Raw genomic sequence first — 27,541 nt, 5'->3', positions numbered from 1 at the left:
AGGAAATTCTGTCATTACAAAAATCTGAAAATATAGATTTGCATCTACTTGGTACCAATTTTAAACAGCCTCAGTTTATCATGTTGGTAGCAGGATGGATCTTCCACAGGTTTGTATGCAAAGGAGAAGGAGAAATTGCCTATAAATAAAAGAGAAATTAAGCCATTTAATAACATTTCTACTGAAGGGAGAGTGCTTTGCATGTCACTTCCAAGCACAGTACACAAGTAGCTGTGGTAAATAGAGCAGATAGACTTTATATATGTTGGGCATTCACTCATTATGTTCCTAACTTCCACTTATTGACATCACTTACCATTGAATAGGCCCAATAACTTTGAACTGCAGTAGAACTGCAGTGCTATTGAAGATCAAAACTCTGACAGCAAAGAAATTTAGTCAAGGGGTACAATTTTCAAAAGTACCTAAGTTACTTAGGAGCCTAAGTCCTATTTTCAAATGCAACTTAGGCATGTCTATATAACATCCCACTGTTCCCAGCCCAGGTCGACAGACTCGGCCTAGGGGAGCCCTCACTAATACTCTACGAATAGCTGTATAGACAGTGCTCTGAAGTTAGGCCTCAGGGTGCAGCTCAGGCTCTGCAGCCTAGGGAAGGGGGTGGGCTTCAGAGTCCAAGCTGCAATTTCAAAGTGCTGTCTATCCAGCTATTTTTAGAGTGCTAGTGTGAGCCCCGGTAGCCCAAAGCTGCCAACCTGGGCTGGGAGGCTCACCGCCACCTGCTCCAAAATGCTGTGTAGATATTCGCTTAGGAGTTACATTCTACTGATTTTCAATGACAGTCGGGCTCTTAAATGCCGACATCATTTTTAAAAATAGGACTTAGGCGCCTAATCAATTAGACACTTTTGAAAATTTCGCTGAAGATCTTTTACTCGTTTAACCCAGTTAGAGATCAGTAAACACAGGGTCTGATCCTAGATAGTGTTGAGCACCCTCAATGCACATTTAGGTGTACCTAGAAATCTGGCCATCTGTGCTTAATACTCCAATGTATCTATTGCTCAGTGGATTATACTTGTCCTCACTAAAGCTTAACCTTATGCACAGCCGGATTTCAAAGGTTAAACTGCCCATTAGGAGGTGGGCAAAGAATATCCCACACCAAAAATGCAAAGAGAAAAAGGATTCACCTTTGTGCCCGTTGGCCTAAAAAACATTCCTTGGCAACTTGCCTCTCAGCAATAACCAGACCACAGTTTACCCTTGAATTGGCTATTTGCAACCCATAGGTAACCCATAGGGATCAGATGCTCTTGGCCAGCTATTTTGGGTCTGTTGGATCTTCTCTGGGAAGTGCTGGCAACAGCTCAGGGGCAGGAAAGGTATTTACAAGATAAAATTTGCAGATCATAACTAATCTAAGACCTTGCAATTCAAGATTCAGCTAGTTGGAACTAATGTCCTTATTAATATTTATTGTGAGGCTGCTGAGTCCCATATAAAGCATGTTATGTGCGTTATTAATCTACTGCCATTTGATTTGTTTTGAGTGTAGGAGGGTTAAAAGTTAATGAGATGCATTATATTATTTTTATTTTTACCATGTTTTTCTACCTTGAAGTGTGGGAGCTACACAGGCTAACCAGCTATTTTCTTACCACATTTTTATTTACTGGAAAGTTTGCTCTGAGGTTATAACGGATCATTAATTTTTAAAACTGCAGCATGCAAGATTGATTTACTTATTGCAACTGCCATTGCTCCAGAGTGCTAGACAAAAACAGTCTCTCACTTTGGGATAAATTTGTCCTGCACATGGGGGTGCACACAACTCCCATTTGGAGACAGTCAGATTTGTGGCCATTTGTGATGGCAGCATTTGGCCCATTGGCTCAGAATTCATCTCAGGTCAAAAGTGACAATGCACAAAATGGTCAGTCTATATCTGCGCACCTCACAAAACCACTGCTCTGCACTTTTTGGTCAAGCCAGTATCAACTGAGCCTTCTTTCCCAATGTTTCCAGTTTCCTTCCCGGTGGAAAGGAGACCATTTCATTGTTAGAATTGCATCCTACTGTGGGCAGTTATGAATGGATGCACCCATGGGAGCATTACAAGTTACTAAGTTCAATAAATGATTTGGCATGATTGCTTGTTTCTGTACCAGAGGGGTTCCAGAGTGAAATATGGGGAGGTGTAGGTCATAAATAAAATGCATTGGCAAAGTTGCAAGAGAAAGCTTGCAAGAGCCTATCCATGCTACATCTGGTTCTTGTCTGTACTATATCCCTCACTTTCATGAGCATTACACATTTACTCCCTTTTCTTAGAAGAAACTCACATCAAGCATATATTATAGCAAGCTATAAAAGTCCAACACAGGACACATCATGACAAAAATGGCAATGTTAGCTAGTATATTGACAGGCAACTTGGTTTGGATTGGTGGGGCTGAACCAGAAATGTCAGAGTCCAAACTGTTTTATTGATTCATTGTGTAGAATTGGGAAAGTCATTTAGGGTCTGATCCAAAGCTCACTGCAGTCAATGGGAGTCTTGATTTACTTCAGTGGGCTTTGGGTCATGCCCTTAGGGCTTAAATCCTGCCCTGTTGAAGGCAAGAGGAGTTTTGCTACTGATTTCAATGTAAGCAGAAGTAGGCCCTTTTCTGTTCTGTGTCTCTACTTCCATATCTACCTGACAGGATTTGAAGGAATAAGGTGTTGTAAGGCAAAATTGCTAGGTGTTGAGTGCTCTCAACTTCCACTAAAGTCAGTGCTATTTGAGAGTGCTCAGAACCATGCAAAATTCAGCCCTAATTAATGAAGGTGCTTTGAAAAATATAAAACAGTATATAAATGCTGAGTAGTATTTTTATTAATAAACGTCCTATTAATGACAATTTATTTACATTTTGGGGATTTTTGTTTTAATAAAGGAAATCAATAAAGGAAATATAAGTTATTGTGACTTTTTGTAAAGGTATTGACTAAATTTACTATATCTTCTCCCCGCCCTCCTCTACATAGGCTGTTTGCAAGGGAAGGAATCACAGATACTAGGGCCATGTTTACACTTACTGGGGATCGATGCTACTGCGATCGATGCAGCGGAGGTTGATTTAATGGGTCTGACCCACTAAATCAACCGCAGAGTGCTCTCCAGTCAACTCCGGTAATCCACTGAAACAAGAGGAGTCTCCAGAGGTGAAAGTAAGCTGGTATGGTCCAATATGGCGTACCAGCAAGGGCTGGTTTCCCCAGGCCAGCGATTTAAAGGGCCTGGGGCTCCCGGCAACGGCCGGAGCCCTGGGTCCTTTAAATCACCGACGAAGCCCCACCACCGCTACCCTGGGAGCTCCAGCCGCAGCTAACGCCCGGGCCCTTTAAATTGCCACCCAAACCCCTCTGCCAGAGCCCCCGGGGTAGTGGCAGTGGGGCTCTGGTAGTGATTTAAAGGGCCAGGGGCTCCAGGCACCACTACCGCAGCGGAGCCCTGGGCGCTTTAAATCTCTGACAGAGCCCCCGCTAGCAGCAGCAGCTGGAAGCCCCTGGGGCTCCATTGGTGATTTAAAGGGCCTGGGACTCCACTGCGGTAGCAGTGGCTGGAGTCCTGGGCCCTTTAAGTCACCACCGAGCTCCGGGGCTCTCAGTCACCTCTGCAGCTGGTAGCTCTGGAGGTGATTTAAAGGGTCCGGGGCTCCCAGCCGCCGCTACCGCAGCCAGAGCCTCAGGCCCTTTAAATCTTGATTTAAAGGACCCGGGGATTTAAAGGACAGCCTCTTCCAGTTGAGGCCCCGCCCCCCTGCTCAGGACTCCGGCGTACCGGTAAGTCCTTTAAGTTACTTTCACCCCTGAGAGTCTCCCATCGATGCAGCACAGTGTAGATACCGCAGTAAGTCTACCTAAGCTACATGAACTCCAGCTAAGTTATTCATGTAGCTGGAGTAGTGTAACTTAAGTCAACATACCCCGGTAGCATAGACAAGGCCTAGGTGTATCCACTGAAGAAAATAAATGCATGGGTTAAAAGGCTTTTAAGCCTGTGAATGAAAAGAAATGTATAGATCATTATTTGCTTTATAATACAGTGAACTACAACTTGCAGAATACTGGAGTTTATGTAAGAGTACATAAAATTGGAGCTGATCGTGTCTTTTGGATTTTGCATTTACAGTTTAATGGCTATATGTCTGAATAACCCTTAAAAACAGCTGACATGAAATATCTCTAGAGTCCCTTTGTTCAGGTTCTGGCAACAGTTTTTCCTACCCTCCTGATAACTCTTCTTCTGAAGTCCTAATCTTTTCCCTTTTTACAACATCACCATTCCTTGACAAATTAAGGACCCCAATCCTGGAACCATCACAGAGTTAAAACTCCCATTGACTTCAGGTAATATACACCAAACTTTTGGCATGTTATTATTTATTATTTTATAGCACCTAGACATGTGCTAGACGTTTCACAGCACATACAAGCCCAACCCCCTATCTAAACGTGAGTTCCAAGGGAAGAGAAGGGGCAAGAAAGGGCAATGCTTACTGCAATATGATCACATGGTTACTCAGCTTGTGCATGTGTAACACATCATGGTGGTTAAGGTTTGGGCTTGTTTTTTAAATGTGTGTAAACATAAGGAAGATAAAAGCTCAAAGACTGAATATAGTTGACTCACTTGTGAGTATCACAGAAGAGCTGAGTTTTCAGGATTTTAAATGAGAAGAGGGTGGTCACTTGGTGGACCAAAGTAGGGAGCCCTTCCACACATAGGATGTGGCATGAATGGAGGCATGATGACTTCAAGGCTGCCATCATTTGCAGTACTGAATTAGGTGGGACCACAATCTTAAGAGCTCTGTCAAGAGGAGCTGAGCCCTTCACAACTCCTGTTGAACACGGTTGAAGGAACAGGAGTTATTCAGGCAAAATTCCCATGTACTTTAATGGGACTGTTGTCTAGCAAGGTCTTAGTAAAGACTGCAGGGGTCCCACGGTGTATTAATCTCACTCTCAGTAGTGCAGGTGCAATCTCACAGACCTTCCACAGTTTTCTTATTTAATGTGCCACACTCAGTTAAGTATATTCCCTTTCCCCCCCAGCAGGCTATTAGTACTGTTCCTCATGTTTCATTTCATTACTTGGCTATGAACTGCCTCCCCTCCCATTCTTTGACTGTCTTGTCTATTTAGACTAGAAGTTCTTCAGTGCAGGGGCTACAGGGTTGTACAGTGCCTGGCACAACTTTGCACAAAACTTAGTTAGGACCTCTAGGAGCTACTGTAGGAGTAATGAGCCATTATAATTCACTTTTCAATGAAGCAATGTCATTAAAATTTAAACATACTTTTGTTTTGGAGGGGAAAACCAGACCTTTTCTGCAAAGTTTCAGGTTAATTCTAATTTTGATCATTTTGCATTGATTATAGAATCATAAAAATGTAAGGCTGGTTCACAGGAGGAAATACTGGTTACGTGAGGGCTCTTTAACCTAGTGGAGAAGGGCACGACAAGAACCAATGGCTGGAAGCTGAAGCCGAACGATTTTAAAATAGAAATAAGGCACAAACGTTTAGCAGTGAGGATGATTAACCATTGGAACAAACTACCAAGGAAAGTGGTGGATTCCCCATTTCTTGGTGTCTTCAAATCATGCCTGGATGCCTTTCTGGAAGATAGGCTTCAGTCAAACAAGATTTTGGGTTCAGTGCAGGGTTAACTAACTGGGTGAAATGCTATGGCCTGCTTTATGCAGGTCAGACTAGATGATCTAATGGTTTCTTCTGGCCTTAACAGAGATAAAGAAACAGATTCATAAAGTTGATTAGTTTGCATCTAATTAACAATAAGAGAACCTGCAATTTACAGGGACTCGTATGTGTTGTAATACTCACTACAGAAATACGTGACTTTACCAGACTCCTTAAAACGAAATCTCTCCTTTCTCACAGCGTCTGTTCTTGTTCCCTTCCCCCAAGGTTACTTGATAAAGGCATTAGGTTAGAGCCACTGTAAATGCCTGTGCTCTGCAGTGGAAGTGGAATACGTCATTCTTTAATATTCCTAAAACTGATCTATTGAGTAAGGTGTGGGGGGGGGGGGGGGGGAGAGGGAGGGAAATGCCTGGTTACTTCAAACCTGAGAGTAACAAATCTCAGCCTGAGCAAAGGGCTTTAATGAAAGTTTCATTCAGAGTAAAAATCCCAGCTTCATTTAGGTATGTCCTTTGTATTGACTCACTGCTGATTGTAGCAACAGTCAGTATCATTTGGAATGTAATCAGACATTGTGATAACAGGATGGCTGATAAAATAGTCCTGTGGGTCCTACCACCTAATAAATTACATTGTGTAAGGCATACATCTCTCATTTCCTTTTGTCCTTTGTCAAAAATACTGAATCCTATACTGGACAAACTGTTCTGTGAATTACTGAAAACATATATGGTGTGTTGCTAACTCACTGCATTTAGGTGCGTTGGGAATTTCCACTGAAAACCAAGGGCCATATCCTGAGCCTAGCTCCATGACAGTAAGGTTCACAAGAGCTCCTTGCTGTCATGGATGCTGTATCCACCCTGTGCTGACCAGTACTGAGGTGGTCAGATCTGGTGCTAATGTACAGCAGACATGAGTCAGTGGTTTGGATGTGCTGTCTGGAGAGGAGAAGGGGAGGTACGCTTGTTAAAATAAGCTGCCTCTGAGCAACCAGACATCAAGCCTGCCCTTCTCTCCCCTGTGCTGGAGCTGTAGAATTTGCAGCCCTATGGCTGTGGTAACTCTCCAAGCTGGTCCTGTAGTAGTGAGGCACGGGACCAAAGAGGGGCTACTTACCATTGTCAGAACAGAAAAAAAAAATTAAAATGTTGATTTTGCTCAATTTGAGAAATTAAAAACAATAAGGAGAGCTGAAACTCAAGCTCTAGGGAGTGACTGGTTTCCTTTTACAACTCTTCTGAACTCCTCCTTTCCCAAGTGGCCTGTTGGACAGAGGTTCTTCCCTAAAATACATATATTGGCTAATTTGAATAAGATTCACCAAATCTGGTAGACACCAGATTAGGGTGAGTGTCATGTTCCCCCTCTCAGCCATGCTATGCTATGCAGAAGGCCATCGTGAGGTTCAAGCACTGTAAGTCGGGGCCAGAGGGACGGTTTCTTTCTGCAGCATCACACTACACCTCAACTCTGTAGGAATTCTCCTCTCAGTTCATAAGATGAGCCTTGATTCCTGAACACAGCAGGCTCAGAATTCTCTCAGAAAGCAACAGATGTTCTTTCAAGTTTCTGGACTTGGAGGGTTCTTCCAGGAGAAGCTTTTGTAAATGCAGGATAATGGGAATATAAAACTAAGGGGAAAGTCCAACCCCCTATCATTTCACATAGTCAGAATGGAATTCTTCAAATAAATAAACTACATTACTAAAGACTATCTTACAGCTCAGCTGTAAACAAGAATTTTGGTTAAATGAAATTCCAGTACAAGGAAATTCTTTGTAGCAGGACAGAGTGGGCAAAACCTCCCTGGGTGTAAACTGTCATAGCTGCATTGAACTCACTGGAGCTATGATAATTTACACCAGCTGATGATCTGGCCCTAAGGATCTTACAAAAGAATCTTACAGATGCCTTTTTAAGGCATCTTAAAACAGCTTGCTTTTGACGTAGACAGGATAAAAAAAAAAAAAAAAGAGAGTGTTACCACAAACCTCAACCTTACCATGCAAAAGGTCTTGTCAATCTCTGAGATCTAGAGCAAGACAAGCTACTTCTGCCTTTTTCCTTCCAGCCAGCAGCAACCTCTCAGTGATGATCATGTTAAAAGCAACACAGATCTTTGTTTCTCACAATAAATGTTAGTCATTTTACAAGTGGCCCTTAATGTTTTCAGAAGTTTAATCAAGGCAACACTACAGGCATCAAAGATGTTTTCCCAAATTCAGGTTTATTGTTTCATTATTTTTCTTACTGAATATATACAGAAACGGTTTCTGTGAAATATACTTAGCTACTACTGTAAAATTAAAATATGTTACTTAGTTTTTTATCACTATAGTCTAATCATATTGAATGTGACTGACTCGATATTTATCTAGAGAGAATATTTCCCTTTGTCTTTGTGAGTATGACTCAAGGTAAAACAAAAGAAGCTATGGTCCAAATTTAGATCTTATTTACAGTAGCATAAGTCCACATGAATGCCAATGAAGACCAAGGATCAGAGGGGTAGCCGTGTTAGTCTGGATCTGTAAAAAGCAACAGAGGGTCCTGTGGCACCTTTAAGACTAACAGATGTATTGGAAAATAAGCTTTCGTGGGTGAATGCCCACTTCGTCGGATGCATGTAATGGAAATTTCCAGGGGCATGTATAAATACGCTGGCAAGAATCAGTCTAGAGATAATGAGGTTAGTTCAATCAGGGAGGGTGAGGTCCTCTGCTAGCAGTTGAAGTGTGAACACCAAGGGAGGAGAAACTGCTTCTGTAGTTGGCTAGCCATTCACAGTCTTTGTTTAATCCTGATCTGATGGTGTCAAATTTGCAAATGAACTGAAGCTCGGCAGTTTCTCTTTGGAGTCTGGTCCTGAAGTTTTTTTGCTGTAAGATGGCTACCTTTACATCTGCTATTGTGTGGCCAGGGAGGTTGAAGTGTTCTCCTACAGGTTTTTGTATATTGCCATTCCTGATATCTGACTTGTGTCCATTTATCCTTTTACGTAGTGACTGTCCAGTTTGGCCAATGTACATAGCAGAGGGGCATTGCTGGCACATGATGGCATATATAACATTGGTGGACGTGCAGGTGAATGAACCGGTGATGTTGTAGCTGATCTGGTTAGGTCCTGTGATGGTGTTGTTGGTGTAGATATGTGGGCAGAGTTGGCATCAAGGTTTGTTGCATGGATTGGTTCCTGAGTTAGAGTTGTTATGGTGCAGTGTGTGGTTGCTGGTGAGAATATGCTTAAAGTTGGCAGGTTGTCTGTGGGCGAGGACTGGCTTGCCTCCCAAGGTCTGTGAAAGAGAGGGATCATTGTCCAGGATGGGTTGTAGATCACTGATGATGCATTGGAGAGGTTTAAGCTGAGGACTGTAGGTGATGGCCAGTGAAGTTCTGTTGGTTTCTTTCTTGGGCTTGTCTTGTAGCAGGAGGCTTCTCGGTACACGTCTGGCTCTGTTGATTTGTTTCCTTATTTCCTTGTATGGGTATCGTAGTTTTGAGAATGCTTGGTGAAGATCTTGTAGGTGTTGGTTTCTGTCTGAGGGGTTGGAGCAGATGCGGTTGTACCTCAGTGCTTGGCTGTAGACGATGGATCGTGTGGTGTGTCCGGGGTGGAAGCTGGAGGCATGAAGGTAGGCATAGCTGTCGGTGGGTTTTTGGTATAGGGTGGTGTTAACGTGGGCAACACTTATTTGTACTGTGGTGTCTAGGAAGTGGACCTCCCGTGTAGATTGGTCCAGGCTGAGGTTGATGGTGGGGTGGAAGCTGTTGAAATTGTGGTGGAATTCTTCCAGAGTCTCCTTCCCATGGGTCCAGATGATGAAGATGTCATCAATGTAGCGTAGGTAGAGGAAGGGCGTGAGTGGACGAGAGCTGAGGAAGCGTTGTTCCAGGTCAGCCATAAAAATGTTGGCATATTGTGGGGCCATGCGGGTGCCCATGGCGGTGCCACTGGTCTGGAGGTATATATTGTCACCAAATTTGAAATAGTTTTGCGTGAGGATAAAGTCAGAGCTCAGCAACAAGTTGTGCTGTGTCATCATCAGGGATACTGTTCCTGACAGCTTGTATTCCATCTGTGTGTGAGATGTTTGTGTAGAGAGCCTCCACATCCATGGTGGCTAGGATGGTGTTTTCTGGGAGATCACCAATGCATTGTAGTTTGAAGACCAAGAAATTACTCTAGATTTATACCAGTGTAACTGAGAACAAGCATTTTCCTTAAGAAATTATAAGTATCAGAAGTGGTGTATCTAGCCTCTCTACCTCTTAATGATATTCTTTAATTCCATACCCTTTTCTTTAAAACTGCATTCAAATCTACTGTGACTTTCCAAGTAGCTCAAGGATTGTGTTTCACCTTCATATGACTGATGGCTTTAAGGAAAAAGCAACAGAGAGTCCTGTGGCACCTTTAAGACTAATAGATGTATTGGAGCATAAGCTTTCGTGGGTGAATGCCCACTTCGTTGGATGCATGTAATGGACATTTTTTTTATTTTATTTTTTTAAGGCTTTAAGGAAGAAATTTTTCTGGTTAAATAAATAACTAAGCCTAACCCATTCTGTGTCTAAATACTGGAAAGCACAATGGAATTTTACGCAATCAGTTCTGTTTCACATTCACTGTATCGGGAAACACATGTGCAGATAAGCTTCTTTGTTAATACCCCTTACACTCACTAAAGAATGTTTCTTTCAGTCCAGAAAGTGTCCTTCCCTCCTTTCCAAAGCACAGCCTTAACTTTGATTCTGAGACCACGCTTGTGCAACATCCATTCCCAATATCCTCATACTGCACACACAATCCTCTCCCATCTCATCCACTGAGGTTGTAGCTATCCTTCAGTTGTTTTCTGTTAAAAGAATCACCCAGCACTCAGTTCAATAGATGTCTCAAGATATTTTCTCCTTTAGCAATAGATCTGTAATTTCAGTTAGAGTAAATGTGAGACTGGTCTGTGCAGCAAAGGAAAACGTCCCAAAAGTAATATGTAGGAAACATGATTGGATGGGCAGAATATCTGCTGTCTGGATCTACTTGTGAAGGAGCAAAACATACCAGAGTTGTTTAAAATTCTTGATGTGATCTAATGAATTACTTTGACTCATATAATTAAGAGCCCAATCCTATGAATCCTTAAGCAAGTAATCTTATTGTAATCAATGGGACTCACAGGAGTAATGACTTCTTGCAGCATGTCCACATTAACAAGCATGCAATGTATCTGAACTCTGGAACTTACGTTACACACACACACACACACCACAGAGAGAGAGAAAGCAAATGGTCTGTTCACAAGCAATCATATTTTTTAATTGCTGTAATGATGTTTTGATACTATGGTGACGAACATATTACAAATGCATCTGATAACCAGTGTGAGCTGCTAGTTAAAGAACTAAATCATGCCTTTCCGGATGAGCCTCATTAAGCATTTAGGCCCAGATTTTTAAAGGTATTTAGACGTAGATGATATGATGCTGAGCACAGCAAACTGATTTAGGAGCCTAAATCTCATTTTCCAAAGGGATTTAAGCACTTGCGTCTAAATTCCATCAACAGTCAATGAGATTTAGACTAAGTGCCTAAATCCCTACTGAAAATGAGATTTAGGCTCCTAAATTAATTAGGCTTTGCAACACCGAGTGCAGCAACACAAATGACTTTAAAAATCTGGGCCTTACTATTCAAAATCTGAAAATGAATGGCCATTTTCAACTCATCAGGGCTTAACAGTGCAGGCATTGACTTGCTTTTGTAAAGTGCTTTGAAAATGAAAGCACTATATAAGTACACCTCTACCCCGATATAACACGAATTCGAACATAACGCAGAAAAGCAGTGCTCCGGGGGGGCAGGGCTGTGCACTCCGACAGATCAAAGCAAGTTCGATATAACACGGTTTCACCTATAACACGGTAAGATTTTTTGGCTTCCGAGGACAGCGTTATATCGGGGTAGAGGTGTATCAAGTATCATTATCATTTATAGCAGAGGTTCTCAAACTGGGGGTTGGGACCCCTCAGGGGGTGCAAGGTTATTACATGGGGGGTCGCGAGCTGTCAGCCTCCACCCCAACCCCCGCTTGGCATCCAGCATTTATAATGGTGTTAAATATATTTAAAAGTGTTTTTAATTTATAAGGGGGGGTCGCACTCAGAGGCTTCCTATGTGAAAGGGGTCACCAGTAGAAAAGTTTGAGAACCACCGATTTATAGGATTATAATGTATTTAATGATTTGCTATTAGCTAATAATTCCTTTTGTGACATTGATTCAAATCTTGTCATTATTTTAGTCTTGCTACCGAACTTTATTTATGAGCTACAAATACTGCATTGCCAACAGATCGAGGGACGTGATCATTCCCCTCTATTCGACATTGGTGAGGCCTCATCTGGAGACTGTGTCCAGTTTTGGGCCCCACACTACAAGAAGGATGTGGAAAAATTGGAAAGAGTCCAGCAGAGGGCAACAAAATGATTAGGGGGCTGGAGCACATGACTTATGAGGGGAACTGGGATTGTTTAGTCTGCAGAAGAGAAGAATGAGGGGGGATTTGATAGCTGCTTTCAACTACCTGAAAGGGGGTTCCAAAGAGGATGGAGCTCGGCTGTTCTTGGTGGTGGCAGATGACAGAACAAGGAGTAATGGTCTCAAGTTGCAGTGGTGGAGGTTTAGGTTGGATATTAGGAAAAGCTTTTTCACTAGGAGGGTGGTGAAGCACTGGAATGGGTTACTGGGGGAGGTGGTAGAATCTCCTTCCTTTTTTAGGTCAGGCTTGACAAAGCCCTGGCCGGGATGATTTAGTTGGGGATTGGTCCTGCTTTGAGCAAGGGGTTGGACTAGATAACCTCCTGAGGTCCCTTCCAAACCTGATATTCTATGATTCCATGAGTGTGTTTAGTATAAACCTTTGTGTCTAGGAAAGAGACTCAGCCTTAAATATGAATGACCTTGTTTGGGTTTATTTTTATTATTTACATAGTACCCTCATGTGCAAAGCATTTTTGATAGGGAATATGAATACAGTCTTTGTTTCTTATCTTCAGTTAGAGGAACATAAATACGTCCAATTTTCAGCTGCAAATTATCTTTTAAGACATATAAGAAACTAAAAAATAAAACTAAACATTTCATATATAGTGACTCATGTGGTCTTGGGAAGGTTTTTTTTACACAATTGATTCCTCGAGCAAAAAAGTTCCCTCTAAATAAAGCTTGGAGGAGGTCACTGTGGGGAAATAATCAATTAGAAGCTGACTTTAGGGTTTGTAATAAGTATGATCAACTATTGGATGAGGAGCTTTTATTTTTGTTATGATTGCCGAATGCCCCAGGAAATGTGGTGTTTGGAAATGTTTTCAAAAACTGTATTTATTGTCATTTATTGTGTTTATGTAATACAAACACAAAATTACATACGCACACACACACCATGGCACCCACACAGTGAAACAGTAAAGCTTTAAAAGTACCTCAAGGAAGCAACACTGTAACTGTTACTCATCCAAGTAGGCTGTATAGTGTCAGGCATATAACACACGGATCCCAAAGCACGGCTTGGCCAGATGCTGCCTATTGCCCTGTCCACAGCTAGCCTCCATTTTTCTAAGGCCCTTGGAGACTAATTATTCTAGCAAGCCAGAACTCAAGACTGCTCTTCTTCTCTAGCTGCTCTGTAAAAGCCTGGGTTTGGTGGTCTCCACTGCCATAATCTATTTTCCAAATATCAAGGAAAATACAAGCACAAATGCTTTTCATGCCTCCTCTTACAAGGTGCTGAAGGCTTCCAGTGAGGTGCCAACTTCCACTGAAGTCAATGGGGATTGAGGGTTCTCAGGCCCTCATAAAATCAGGGCCTATTTTTTATTAGGAGATTTTTAAGTGTATATATAGATTAAGTTAGGACTTTTGAGAGCACGACAATTCACCAACGTCATTGGGGGAGGGGGGCAAACTCTCTGTAACTATGATGTTCATGAGAGATGACTAAAATTGGCAAACATCCTGTTCTGAATCTGCATTCAGTTCCCTCAGCCCCACCCCAACACCATACAAGAGAAAACACCATGCTTTCTTTCAGGGCCTGTACAGCTCCCCTGTTCCCAAAGAGAACTACAGGAGCTTTGAGGGATTTTTTCCTTCCACAGCTGCCACTGAAAATTGCCAAGTGTGTGTGTAATGTGGAGAGGGGCCCATAATATGGAGAGAAAAGCAGCTCAAGTTAATACAGCCTCAGGCTGTATTAAGGGGTGCCGGTTTAAGTTTAGGAATAAGGAGAGTATTCATAAGATCCTTGCCAGTTTCCTTGCTCATTCCCACCTCAGTCTCCCCCTCCAACCCTGCTGAATCCAACTCCAAACTGCCCTTGCAGAACTGCTTCCTCAGTGATCCCACAGAAGTGGAATCCCCACTTCCAAAAGCACAGGCACCTTGCCATGCACAGACCCGGAGAAAAGCCTGGGGCTCTTAACTGGCTATGTTCTATATTCCCAAAACAAAGAAATGCTAAATAAGGAAGTGCAGACTGTGCAGTAAACAGTTTAGCAGATCTTGAGCCATGTTTTATGTAAAGACTGGTGTACTAACTAAACCACCACTTTAAATTGCTATTTTGGCTGGGTCTCTCTCTCTCTCTCTCTCTCACACACACACACACACACACACACACACACACTTCCTTATTCTCTGGGATATATTTGAAGAAGAAACACACCACTTAAAACCAAAGTGCTATGCGGTATCTTTCTTCCCCTTTGTCTCCGATGCTTTCACATGAAGACTAAACAAACAATTAAATGTGGTATTTTGGATCTTCACTCTCAGGTAATCCTGCTACGCCAATATCAATATAATTCATGATAAATAAAAAAATGATTGCATTTATGTCAGAGTATTGGTGGAATTTTGGTAATGTATGAGGTAATAATTCTGTTAATATTTTACTCACTCAGTCATTGCCTGTTATTTTTTTAATTACTTATTGCTACTCTCCATTACTTCTTTTAGCTAAGCAATTTCAAGGTGAAATCCAAGATGAAGCGGTGCCTTCTCCAGTTTTGACTCCATTTCCTAAGCCCATTGGAAACCAAGAAGAGCCTTCAAAAAAGGGGAATCAGAAGTTATTAATTTGTTCTACTTACATGTTCCCATAGTTTAAAGAGATGTTTCTAAGCTGCTTTTCTATTGTCCACAATTAATGTGGAAAGTGAGTAACAGGCCCATGATGTACTAGAGGACAGGGAAGACACACTGAAGATTAAGATTAATTTAAAATGCCAGAGAGAAAAAATAATCTATTATCACTTTTCATTACAACTTTATGGTTAGAGCTGGGTGGTGTATTACAATGTCTTTTGTGGGCAGCACCATTCTGTACATATATGATTAATCATCCAACTCAGTTAATTAGATGACCTAACTTCAGCTAACTGACGAACCTTAGCATTTAGATATTATGTTGATTGGCACAAATTTGTCTGTCATATTCAGTTTACAAGTCATACATGTCTGCTCTAAGGTGCAGTTTCACATCCTCCACTGCCACCAGATACCACTGAATAACAACTCTGAAGAGATATGAAGTATAGTAATTTGACTATAGAAATTATTTAACTTCTCAGTCACAAAGTCCCATGAAAATTAAAGATGGAAACAAACCTCAGAGATAGAATCCTAGAATCGTATGACTAGAAGGGACCTCAAGAGGTCTTCTTGTCCAGTCCCCAGCACTCAAGGCAGGACTCAGCATTATCTAGACCATCCCTGACAGGTGTTTGTCTAACATGCTCTTAAAAATCTCCAATGACAGAGATTCCACAACCTCCCTAGGCAATTTATTCCCGTGCTTATGCACCATGACAGGAAGTTTTTCCTAATGTCCAATTAACCTGCCCTTGCTGCAATTTAAGCCCATTGCTTCTCCTATTCTCAGAGGCTAAAGAGAAGAATTTTTCTCCCTTCTCTTTGTAACCACCTTTTATGTACTTGAAAACTGTTATGTCCCTTCTCAGTCTTCTCTTCTCCAGATTAAACAAAGCCAGTTTTTTCAATCTTCCCTCATAGGTCATGTTTTCTAGACCTTTAATCTTTTTTGTTGCTCTTCTCTGGACATTACCCAATTTGTCCACATATTTTCTGAAATGTGGTTCCCAGAACTGGACACAATACTCCAGCTGAGGCCTAATCAGCGCGGAGTAGAGCGGAAGAATCACTTCTTGTGTCTTGCTGACAACACTCCTGCTAATACATCCCAGAATGATGTTTGCTTTTTTTGCAACAGTGTTACACCGTTGACTCATATTTAAGTTGTGATCCACAGTGACCCCCAAATCCCTTTCTGCAGTACTCCTTCCTAGACAGTCATTTTCCATTTTGTATGTGTGCAACTGATTGTTCCTTCCTAAGTGGAGTAATTTGCATCTGTCCTTATTGAATTTCATCCTATTTTCTTCAGACCATTTCTCCAATTGGTCCAGATCATTTTGAATTTTAATCCTATCCTCCAAAACACTTGCAACCCCTCCCAACTTGGTATTATACACAAATTTTATAAGTGTACTGTCTATGCCATTATCTAAATCTTTGAAGATATTGAATAGAACCGGACACAAAGTTGATCTGGGATCCCACTTGATAGACCCTCCCAGCTTGACTGTGAACACTGATACCTATTTTCTGGGAACAGTTTTCCCACCAGTTATGCACCCACCTTATAGTAGCTCCATCTAGATTGCATTTCCCTAGTTTGTTCATGAGATGGTCATGCGAGAAGGTATCAAAAGCCTTACTAAAGTCCAGATATAGACATTATTAAGGTCACAAGAGCAAACCATCTCATTGCATAGGACTAATAGGATGTATGGCAAGAGACCACCATGACTTAACCAGGAGATCTTCAATAATTCGAAACTCAAAAAGAGAGTCCTACAAAAAGTGGAAACTAAGAGATCATTAAATGTATTCCTTTTGTCCTTGTCCAATGCTCCTCTACAGAAACCAAGAACATCACTTTATCGTGCAGCTGATTTTATCTTTGGATCCTTTGAAAAGGTCAGATTTACTTTCCATAGTAAAAAAATGTGGATTTTAGTCACCACTGGAAAACCCTATCAGAACTGCAAAAAATTCCATTACAGTACTCTGTTCTTTCCCTTTATTTAATTGGCTGGTAAAATATCTGGAAGATGAACTTCCAGAAGTTATCAAAGAATGCTCCTCATTGTCCACATTATTTTTCTCAGAGTTCCACATCAGAGTATTGTAGCAATATTGTAACAATATTCACTGTGCAATGGATGGAGAGAAACATTTTTGAACTGGCTCACATCTCAGCAAAATCACAGGCAGAAGTGACTAACAATGCATTGGCACATGACAAAGCAGATCCGTCTATTCAACCAGAAGAACATTCAGACAGTTTTTTAGCACAGCAGTGAGGTTGGCAGCCATCAAAAACTGGTAATGTCATAAAACCTGCCCTTCCGCATCATAATAAACCAATCTGTTGTACAGAGACTTGGCACTATCATGAGGTATGTGCGGGTAGGTTGTTTATAGGAACAAGATGTTTTGCCGCACTTCTGAGAAACCTGTTAACAGAATGATTTTTCTATCACTCCCCTAAGAATTATCTGCACAATAAGACCACTTCATGCCTGACAGAAGAACATACCCATGAGTGATCCCTTTCTTGCCAGATTTGCTTTATGGTCTCACAACCCTGTCTGAAAACGTTTCCCTACTACTTTGATAAATTATCAGAGTCCTGTTCCACATCTAGAAGAAGCTCCTTCTGTTTCCATAATAGCAGCTCAGTGACATATGGAGCCAAAAGACACACCAAAATTGCCTCTATTTCATGCAACCAGAGGATTTTTTATTTTTTCACAATTTCGGAACCATTAAGACCCCTACTGATCATTTAATTTGTTCAGTCACTGTGTGAAAGGATGCACATATCTGAGTGAAACACCAACTTAAGCAAAATCTGCTGCCATTATTTGGTGTCTTGAGGAATAGCCTTTGTCCACATTTCATGTGTACTATCATGGATCACTGTTACCACAGGTATAATATGTACACCATCTGCCACATCTTGCCCCAGGCACTACATAGAGCCTGAGGGTATTCACATACTTAGAGTAACAGAAATTCTTTTTTCCCTCATGAGTGATTCCAGACTCCCACAAATCTCTTCTGACAACATTTCTTACACAGGGACTTGTCAATATGAAAATGTAGCATTGGCTTCTTTGAGACAGTGCTGCTCTGAAATAAGTCGTTGCATGGGATAGATAATGAGCAGAGCTGAGCAATTAGCCAGAATTCAGGGTGCATTGGGTTGTTTTGGTTAGGAGAAAAAAATTGATGATTGACTCAGGTATTTCTTTGGTGCAATCCTATTTATTTACAAAGAATGTGTAAAGTTCTGTTTCCCTGAACACAGCAGGAATCAAACAGCAGAAGACAGTTGCTTTGCTCATACCCTGTTTCCCCGAAAATAAGACAGTGTCTTATATTAATTTTTGCTCCCAAAGATGCGCTAGGTCTTATTTTCAGGGGATGTCTTATTTTTCAGAAATGAAAAATGCCTTATTATCGGTGGATGCCTTATTATCGGGGAGGTCTTATTATCGGGGGGATGCCTTATATTACAACGAGAGGCAAAACTGTAAGTAGGCCTTATTTTCGGAGGATGTCTTATTTTCGGGGAAACAGGGTAGTTCCATACCCCTTTGCAGCCAGCACATAGTCCAAAAGCTCTGTTTCCAGACTTTTCTCAGGGCCACATTTCCAGGGCTTGTTCTGGCTGTGGCCTTGACTTTCTGCTGCCTTCTTTGTTTCTGTGCTGTTTCTCCTCCTTCTCTTACTTACACAGACAAACACCATCACATCAAACAATACGCAGTGAAACCCCTCCATCCACATAGTTCAGCCTTCTGTACAGCCAAACACATGGCTTTGTTTTGAGCAGTGACATGTCCCTGTGTTTTGGGTGGAGCTTCCTACTGTTTCAGCTGTCTGGTTCCATTAAAGGGACTTAATTGTTTCGCACATTTATCCCGATTGAAAGGCAGCTGTTACGCCCATTGGTTTCAAAGAGGTTTAACCCAACTTATATTTTAAATGAGGAGCTCTAGTGACAGGGGGAGTTTCTCCAAAGGCACAGTGGACAAACAGGTGCCCAACACTTACGGAAACTCAATGCCTAACTCCTTTTTTGTACCTTTGAAAATCTCTCTCATAAATCACCAGGTACTTTTCCTTCATTGCTCATGTTGCTTGTATGAAATAAATTCCCAGGTACTTCCTGGAAGATGCCCCTCCAAAAATTATTACAAACAACACTGTCCACATTCATCTATATTAGCAGCAATAAGCATGTTGTCTGTAAGCATTTACACAATTACGTCCTGTAATTGGCTCGCTAATATCTAAGCAATTTTCACAGGCTCTGCTCCAACATTGTGTGAAATATATCCCAGTGCCTCAGCGGTCTCATAACAGCTCTCAAATTATCTGGCACATGGCAGAGCAAGACTGTCAATTATGTGTTTTTGATGAGGTGAGGGAAGAGATAATAGAAGACATAATTCATCCGAACATTAAAACAAAACAATTCTTGTCCTCCAATGATCAGCCAAAATTGGTCCATCCTCTCCTACCATGGGTGTTTTCATTCTCCCAGCTAAGATCAAGTGCAGTATGTCCATTACAGTTAAAAAAAAAAAAAAAAAAAAGTGTTTGCTAAAATAATCCCTCCGAAGCAGTTTAAAAAAATCAGAGTTAAATCCAAAACCAAACAAAATACTTCCCCATCTTTTCCCTCTTTGCCATATACCAGCTGCACATCCATCCTTTGCTATGAGCCCAGTACAACTCACACTGAAGTCACTGTAAGACTACAGCATTTTTACTGCTCTTCGCTTGCACTGTATTGTGATCAAAATGTATAGCTTGCAACCACTATGTAAATTAAACCCTGCTATTTCCAATCATTTGCATTTGTTATAAATAGGCGTTATAAAATACAGCTGCAATACAGTTTCTCCAAATACTGCATGTATATATCTCATTAGCCTTCCTAGCCATTTGAATGGAAGCTTTACAGATCTGCACACCTACGGGGGCAGAATTTTCAAACAGGGTAGAGGCTAAGGTCTGTGGGAGATTGTGTAACTACTTTGTGTAACATGGAGCCAGGGCTTCCGTTCTTGAAAAATTTTATTGCACAATATTTCAGTGCAAATATGTTACTAAATGGGATACACCTGTAACGTATGCTATGTGTTAGCTCAATGAAAAAAAAAAAAGGTTTTGCCTGATAGCTACTCCGTATAAAAAATATTTTATATACTTACTGAGCTAAATTCATGGTGGGTGTAAGTTCATTGAATTCAATGGAGTCCCAACAGGGATGAATTTGGCCCACTGTATTTACTATAGTTAATATTAAATTATTAATGAAAAACAAATTGTTTAAACAATTCATGTAAATTAAACCAAGTGCATAACTTTTGTTACTAGAATTTAACAGATAATTTGCAACATTTTCCCTCTGTTCATGGACTGTCCATGAACACATCCCAAAATCCTTCAAAAAAAGTATATTAAAGTGTTCTTTTGAGATCTAATCTGCATTTCCCTCTTCCCCCTCCTAACTCTCCCTTACCTCCAGTTCTCCATTATCTGCTCACACATGACAAAATAGTATTTTGTTGAAAATGAGAATGTAATCCTACTTTGAGCATTATAGTTCCATCTGGGATACACATATTAGACAGAATACTACACACACTAAGACTATTTGTCAACCGATATATAAATAATTGCCAGCAAGATGAGCAATGTCTTTTGGCATTGTCACTGTAAAAATTAGAAAGACTGATAAGGGTCATGGGCTGGAAAGCTTATCTCTTCAGTTCTGCTTATGTGAGAGAGAAAAACATTTGCCTCCTTCTATTTACCTTCTTCCAACACATAGCTGCTGCTCTCTTACTTTTATTTTTGTTCATTGTTATTATTTAGACTATGATACTCTTACTCACACTGATTACCAGTTTACTTCATGCTGCGTCCAATTAAAGACTATACCATTATTTGCAAAGTAAGGTGCTCCTAGACATGAGGAAGGGTATCACAAGCTGTCCTTATAATAGTGCTTAGGGGGTCCAATTAGGGATTCAGAGATTTTTAAAGTCAGAGGAACCATTATGACTATCTAGCCTGACCTACTGACTAGCACAGGCTAAAGAACCTCACTCAAGGATAAAGGCACCATTCTACAATTGGCACTGTACAAACATGAAGTAAAAAGATAGCTCCTATCCCATGATTTTGGTCAAAAATTTTCCATCAAAACTTATTTTCAAACAGAATTATTGACTAAATAAACATTTTTTTGTCAGAAAAGTGAAAAACCAAAAAAGTTCACCCAAAAACTAATAATTTTTCAGTTTTTGTCTGTTCTGGGTCAACATTTTTCAGCTTTTCAACAAAAAGTCAAAATTTCCATGAAAAAGCCGCTATTTTCCAGCTAGTCACAACTTTGTTTTTAATGACGAGACTGAAGAGAAGATTAAACAAACAGATGTCACGGATGGGGAAAGTAACATTTTGCATGGTAAGCAATAGTTACAGCTTGCCACCTGCCTAGCAATTGTCAGCAGGCAAGGATGCATCAGAGCAGAGGCAAGTCTCAAGGAGGAAAATGAAGGAGGACAATGCCGTGACTTTGCAATTCTTTGTAGAGGAGTCTTTTCCATTCATAAGGGGGGCCATGGGATAAGGCATGAGAGGGGGTCAGGAAATGTAATTCACATCAGCAATGCTGAATCACAGGACTGAGGTTGTAGGGGAGGTCATTTAAACTAAAGGAAATTCATTCCATGTTGTGTTAAGCCTCTGGCATCAATGACATTTTAGTCTCTCTCTTTACAGGTGTTTTTTATCACATTGCTCTCCCTACTCGCACATGCAGTCCCATGGACTATTGGAGTAAAGCAAGCAGACCATATTTAGGCCTTTTCATGTTGAAAGCTTGAGATTAGTGATTAGATACATGCTGATTAGAAAAAAAAAAGTCCTTCACATTGCTGACACAATTCAAGTCAGTACAACATAATGTCAAGCTACAGTACTGTCTTCATTTGTCCCAGGTAGTATGTATTGTTATGCTCATACAAAGCACACAGGATCTTTTTAGAGGACAGGGCCGGCTCTAGGATTTTTGCCGCCCCAAGCAAAAAAAATTTTGGCTGCCCCCTGTCCCAGCCCTGGGCTCCTCGCCGGACCCCCTCTGCTGCCCCAGCCCTGGGCTCTTCCCCCCCACCCACACCCCCTGCCACCCCAGCTCTGGGCTCCCTCATTCCCCCCCACCATTGCCCCACACCCACACCTCCTGCCGCCCCAGCCCTGGGCTCTCTCCCCCCCCCCCTGCACCCTCCTTCCGCCGCAGCCCTGAGTCACTGGTAACTCGCTCCCACGGTAGGTCATTCAGCAGGAATTTTAGATGTGCACAGAACACAGACAGGATTGGTTCCCATATGGTTACAGAACTGCAGTAAAGTGGAACAAATTTCAGTTTGTGTGATTGGAGGATATCTGGATGCATATTAGAAGACTGTACTACATAAATGAAGAAAAGTTGAGGTGCCTTTATTATTCTTTTGTTCCACTCTTTCTTTCTATGGGGAATTTGCCAATGCAATATCACTGTCTTCCTTTTAAACAAACAAACAAACAAACAAAAAAGGCAATGACTGTTGAAAATAGCAATTCCAGTCCTAAGAACCACTGAGAAGCATTTCTTGCTCAATTTTATCCTACTTTTTCTACAGCAAGTTACAGTGGATCAGTATATTTGATTTGGGAGAAATGAAGTAACAGCCGCCCAAACTGAGCTTGAGCACTCCTGAATTTTGAGGTGTTCAAATCTGGAAGGCAGGTGCTCGGGGGAGGGAGAGAGGGCTGTGGCTCTGCAGGGGAGCACGGCAGCATGTATGCAGCAGTGTGTCTGGCACTGCGTGGAGCCAGACACGCTGGTCTGAGTGGCACGGTAAGGGGGCAGGAGGGTTGGATGGGGCGGAGGTTTGGGGGGCAGTCAGGGGCAGGGAGAAGGGGGGGTAGATGGGTCAGGGGTTGGGGGGCAGTCAGGGGACAGGCAGCGGTTGGACAGGCATGGGAGTCCCAGGAGTTTGTCAGGGGACAGGTAGGGGTTGGGGTCCTGGGGGGAAGTTGGGGGGCAGGGGTCCCGGGAGGGGGGGGTCAGGGGACAGGGAGCAGGAGGGGTTGGATGGGTTGGGGTTTCTGTGGGGGACAGTCGGAGGGAGTGGATGGGGGCAGGGTGGGGCTACCCTCCCTCCCCTTGGAGTGTCCTATTTTTTGAATGTTAAAATATAGTATCCCTGCTCACAGTGCAGCTCTCCATTCACTGCAGCATGAGGTCTCAACTACCTCACTCCCTCCCCCTCTTTCCTGTTGATAGTGGCCAAGGGAATGCTGGGAAATGTAGTTCTTTCCCTGCTCCAGGGCTGGCTCTATAGGCAGGGAGCTAACCAAGAAACTACAGCTCCCAAGGCCCCCTGTTGGTTCTCAGCTCCGATGCTGGATCCCTGCTGCCCCTGCAAATGGGCTGCCCCAAGCACGTGCTTGCTTTGCTGGTGCCTAGAGCCGCCCCGATAAAGGAAGGTAAATACGCACAGCATTTATTGAGAATACCACAGTTAGCATATGCTTTTTGGGGACACACACACATACACACACACACACACAGTCCTGCAGTGATGTTTATAGTTACCAGTCCAGAGTCTGGATCAATCTAGTGGTCAGCCAGATTGGTCGCAGAGGACAGTGGGGCTCTATCGGTCACGATCCGATGTTCCTGGAGTGTGTCAAGATGAACCCAAAGTCCCATGGCCAAGCACCCTGTTCTTATAGGTTTTTTTTCTCTATTGAAGCCTATGGATTTTGCTGTGTCAGTTTGTGACCAGTTACTTCTTAATTGGTGTAAACATTCCAATACACCTCCAAGAGGGTCATCCTGTCCTTTGTTCCGATTTAATCAATTGTCCTTAGGGGTGCCAGCCTTCACCTCGGGGTTGTCAATCTGCCCTTCATTATGGATGCATGTTGATGATTCTTTGAGGTCTTTTAAGTCTCTTCACTCCTTCTTCCTTGACTTTGGCTATAACAATGGCCTTCACACCTTATCTTTTCCTGATGCATACTGTGATATAGACCCAGACCAGTTGGGAACAGCAGAGTAGCAGAAAGGAGATATAGTGGCCACTGGATAAGTAGTTTTCTGTTCCCTGAGTGACTAGAGCAGGGGCTGCTCCAGGCTAATAGACCACCTGACTCCAATTAACCTGCTAAGAGTCAGGTGCGGCAGTTAAGCACCTGACTCTAATTAAGGCCCCTCTGATGCTATAAAAGGGCTCACTCCGGTCAAGCCAGGGGGAGACAAGGGAGAGGAAGTGTGTGTGAGGAACTGGGAACAAGAGGTATGCAAGAAGCCGAGAGTGAGTAGGTATACTGCTGGAGGACTGAGAAATACAAGCGTTATCAGACATCAGGAGGAAGGTCTGGTGATGAGAATAAAGAAGGTGTTGGGAGGAGGCCATAGGGAAGTAGCCCAGGGAGTTGTAGGTGTTGTGCAACTGTACCAGGAGGCACTCTAAACAGCTGCAGTCCACAGGGCCCTGGGCTGGAACCTGGAGTAGAGGGCGGGCCCGGGTTCCCCCCATACCTCCCAACTCCTGATCAAACACAGGAGGAATTGACCTGGACTATAGCTTCTACCAGAGGGGAAGGTCTCTGGACTGTTTCCTGACCCACAGGGTGAATCTGTGAAGCGAGCAAATCCTCCAATAAGCGCAGGACCCACCAAGGTAGAGGAGGAACTTTGTCAGAATACATTCCTCATTCACACAAACAAATTGAGAATACAAACAGTAGTATTTTATATCTAGCAAAGAGGCATTGCAAATTAAACCTTACTAAGTTTTACAATCAATAACCAAGACAATTTACATTGAGACCCAGGTCTTCAATGTTCCTCTAATCTACTTAACATAGACACAATAGAGAATCCTGTCTCTTACTTACTAAACCTTAAAACAAAGAAATTTATATTTAACTAGAGTGCCTAATTTGTAATACATATAGGAAACCATAGTAGACATTATAACTTATCCTAAAACAAAAGGGTGACCATAAGGATTGTTCTGGTCTGTCATTCCTTTCTGCTATTCAAAAAGGGTGGCTGACAGGATGAAATCAAATTATACATTAATTCTCATAGTACATTATAAAATCCAGCTCCTACTTTATTACCATTAAAGTTTAGTAAACAGGCAGCTATTAATATAGATTGTACAGTGACATAACTGTCACATGATATCAAGTATTTCTACAAATGATAGATGGAAGCATAGCATAGAATTTCAATGCCATTCACAAATAGATCAAAAAGACAATTCCTTGTATTTTGAATACTAAACAGTTTGTCTCAGGATGGGGAAAAAAGAAGTTTAAATTGCAAGGAGTTTCTGGGCAGAAAAATCACTGAGTTTTTAGTCTCACTCACATGTATTGCTTGCATAGTGCCTTAATGTCATCATACACAGTTTCCAGGAAAGTTATCACCATCTGATTACCAAAACAGGTACACGGTTTACATCCATGTAATGAACATTTCTTGCCTAAATTCCATAAAAGTAAATTTCTTCCATTTCGCCAGATGGAAAACTAGAGTATATATTATATAATCTATGCTTTTATACCCTACCCATCAGAGTGTCTGAGAACCTTATAGATTAGGAAAATATATAAGGATGTATTTGATATTGTTCTTACCCCCCTGTCCGAGGTTGGTACTTTGGATTCTTTTAAAAACCAGTATTATTATTTTAGTTATCTGCAGCGGAGACAAAATGTAAGATCACAGAGATGAGATTGACATTTGGACAAGAAGACTGAAAAGTTTGTGCTCACTTTCAGATCCTGTGTGAGTTCCATAGCTGTGTCGATGCTGCTGAGAAATTTCTGTCTCAAGAATATAGAGGCACTCATGCTAGCAGCAAACAGTTCCATTGTTCCTGACTAGAAAGTAGCAAAGATTGAATACTTCATTCATATAATGCAGAAAGCCATTGGGGACAGCACTGTTCTACACTGTGCTTAACAAAACATGAAGGAACATTTGTTGTATTTTATAATCATTTGTCATAACTAGAAAAAGAGATCAATTCTGATAGTGTCTCACTGAATTTCATTTCCCACAAGAACTTAAATACAGTTAGTGAATGCTAAAGAAATGTGTGTTCATTTGTCCTGCTATAGAAACTTAACAACCATGGAAAATCTCAGACTGTACACGAACCATTTCCTCCTTAATTTCCAGACAGATTTCTTTTTGATACATACACAGAGTGTAGGACATTTCTGATTGATAAGATGCAAGCAGTAACACTTTTCCAGGTCCTTTTCTTTCCCAGTCCCAGCAATACCAACAAAAGTAAGCAAGCAGAAAGCACCTTATTCATATACAACAATACTATCTACTCAAACGGATCAGCACACATTATGTATACAGGTAATGTTGGATTTGAAGGAGATCTTGGTGATCAGTTAATGGAAAATGAAATATCCAAGGTTGATGGAGGGAACCTGTTGCCTCAGGGCCAGTGCAACCATTTAGGCAAACTAGGTGGCCACCTAGGGCGTCTAGTGGCTGGGGGCGCCTAAAAGCCCGCTCAGGTGAGGAGGTGGAGTGGAGGTGAGCTGGGGCGGGGGTGGTGCGTGGGGAGGGCCGCCCGCAGTAACGGGGGGGCGCACAGGGGAACCATTCCCCGCCCCAGATCACCTCCACTCTGCCTCCTCCACTGAGCACACAGCCCCTGCTCTAAGTCTCCTCCAATCGGCACTGCAAGCCTGGGAGGGGAGGAGAATTAGAGCGGTGCTGGCGTGCTCAGCGGAGGAGGCGGAGCTGAGGTGAGCTGGGGGGGCTCCCCAGGCGGGGTTAGCTGCTGTGGCGGGGGTCTCCCCAGGCGGGGTTAGCTGCCGCAGGACGGGGGTCTCCCCAGGCGGGGTTAGCTGCCGCAGGACGGGGGCTCCCCAGGCGGGGTTAGCTGCCGCAGGACGGGGGCTCCCCGGGTGGGGTTAGCTGCTGCATGGGCGGGGGGAGGGGAAGTCTCCCCAGGTAGGGTTAGCTGCCGTGGAGGCAGGCTCCCCAGGCCGGGTTAGTGCCGTGGAGGTGGGCTCCCCAGGCCGGGTTAGCTTCTGCGGGGGGGAGGGGAGTCTCCCCGGGCGGGGTTAGCTGCAGAGGGGGGTAGCTGCTGCAGGGGGGTGGCAGGCTCCCCAGGTGGGGGGCTGGGTTAGCTGCCACGGGGGGGCTTTAGCTGAGCGGGGGGGCGACACAAGGTGGAAGTTCGAAACTTCCTTGCACCGTCCCTGTTGCCTAACAAAAACCAACAATGACAAATAAGAGAAGACCTCTGTCTTGCTACTAGTGCTAACACTGAATAAGTACCTTGACTGCACACCCTCTAAGCTCTCTTCTGAACTGATATAGCAGTAGCTTAGCATCCAATGCTGTTAGTGACAACAGAAACAGAGATGGGCCTGAACAGCAGAATATGTATCAGATTTGGACCAGAACCCCAGACTTCCCTAAGGTTTAGTGTTTTTGGCTTCTCTGTAAGAGTTCAGTATAGTACATTACAAGGCACTCACTGTGGAGTGTGGGTCCAGAGCTGGACTCCTTGGGAGGAGAGCGTAGTTTCACATCCAGTGTTAGAGTTGGACCCATCTCTGAACAAGAACAGAACAAATACTATGAAAACAAAAC

The 27,541-nt window shown here is 42.5% G+C and overlaps 1 long non-coding RNA gene across 1 annotated transcript; it reads right to left on the bottom strand.

Moving 5' to 3' along the window:
- On the bottom strand, positions 1 to 27,541 carry LOC101941525 (uncharacterized). Its single transcript, XR_255106.4, has 3 exons — positions 27,427 to 27,541; positions 25,549 to 25,609; positions 1 to 139 (listed from the first exon to the last, which is right to left on the bottom strand). It is a non-coding gene; the product is annotated as an uncharacterized LOC101941525 (long non-coding RNA).

This window comes from Chrysemys picta, chromosome 8 (assembly GCF_011386835.1).
Source record: "Chrysemys picta bellii isolate R12L10 chromosome 8, ASM1138683v2, whole genome shotgun sequence".
In the NCBI taxonomy this organism is placed as follows: domain Eukaryota; kingdom Metazoa; phylum Chordata; order Testudines; family Emydidae; genus Chrysemys; species Chrysemys picta.
The sequence above is the reverse complement of the archived record's forward strand: the minus strand, read 5'-3'. Positions and strand labels throughout refer to the sequence as shown.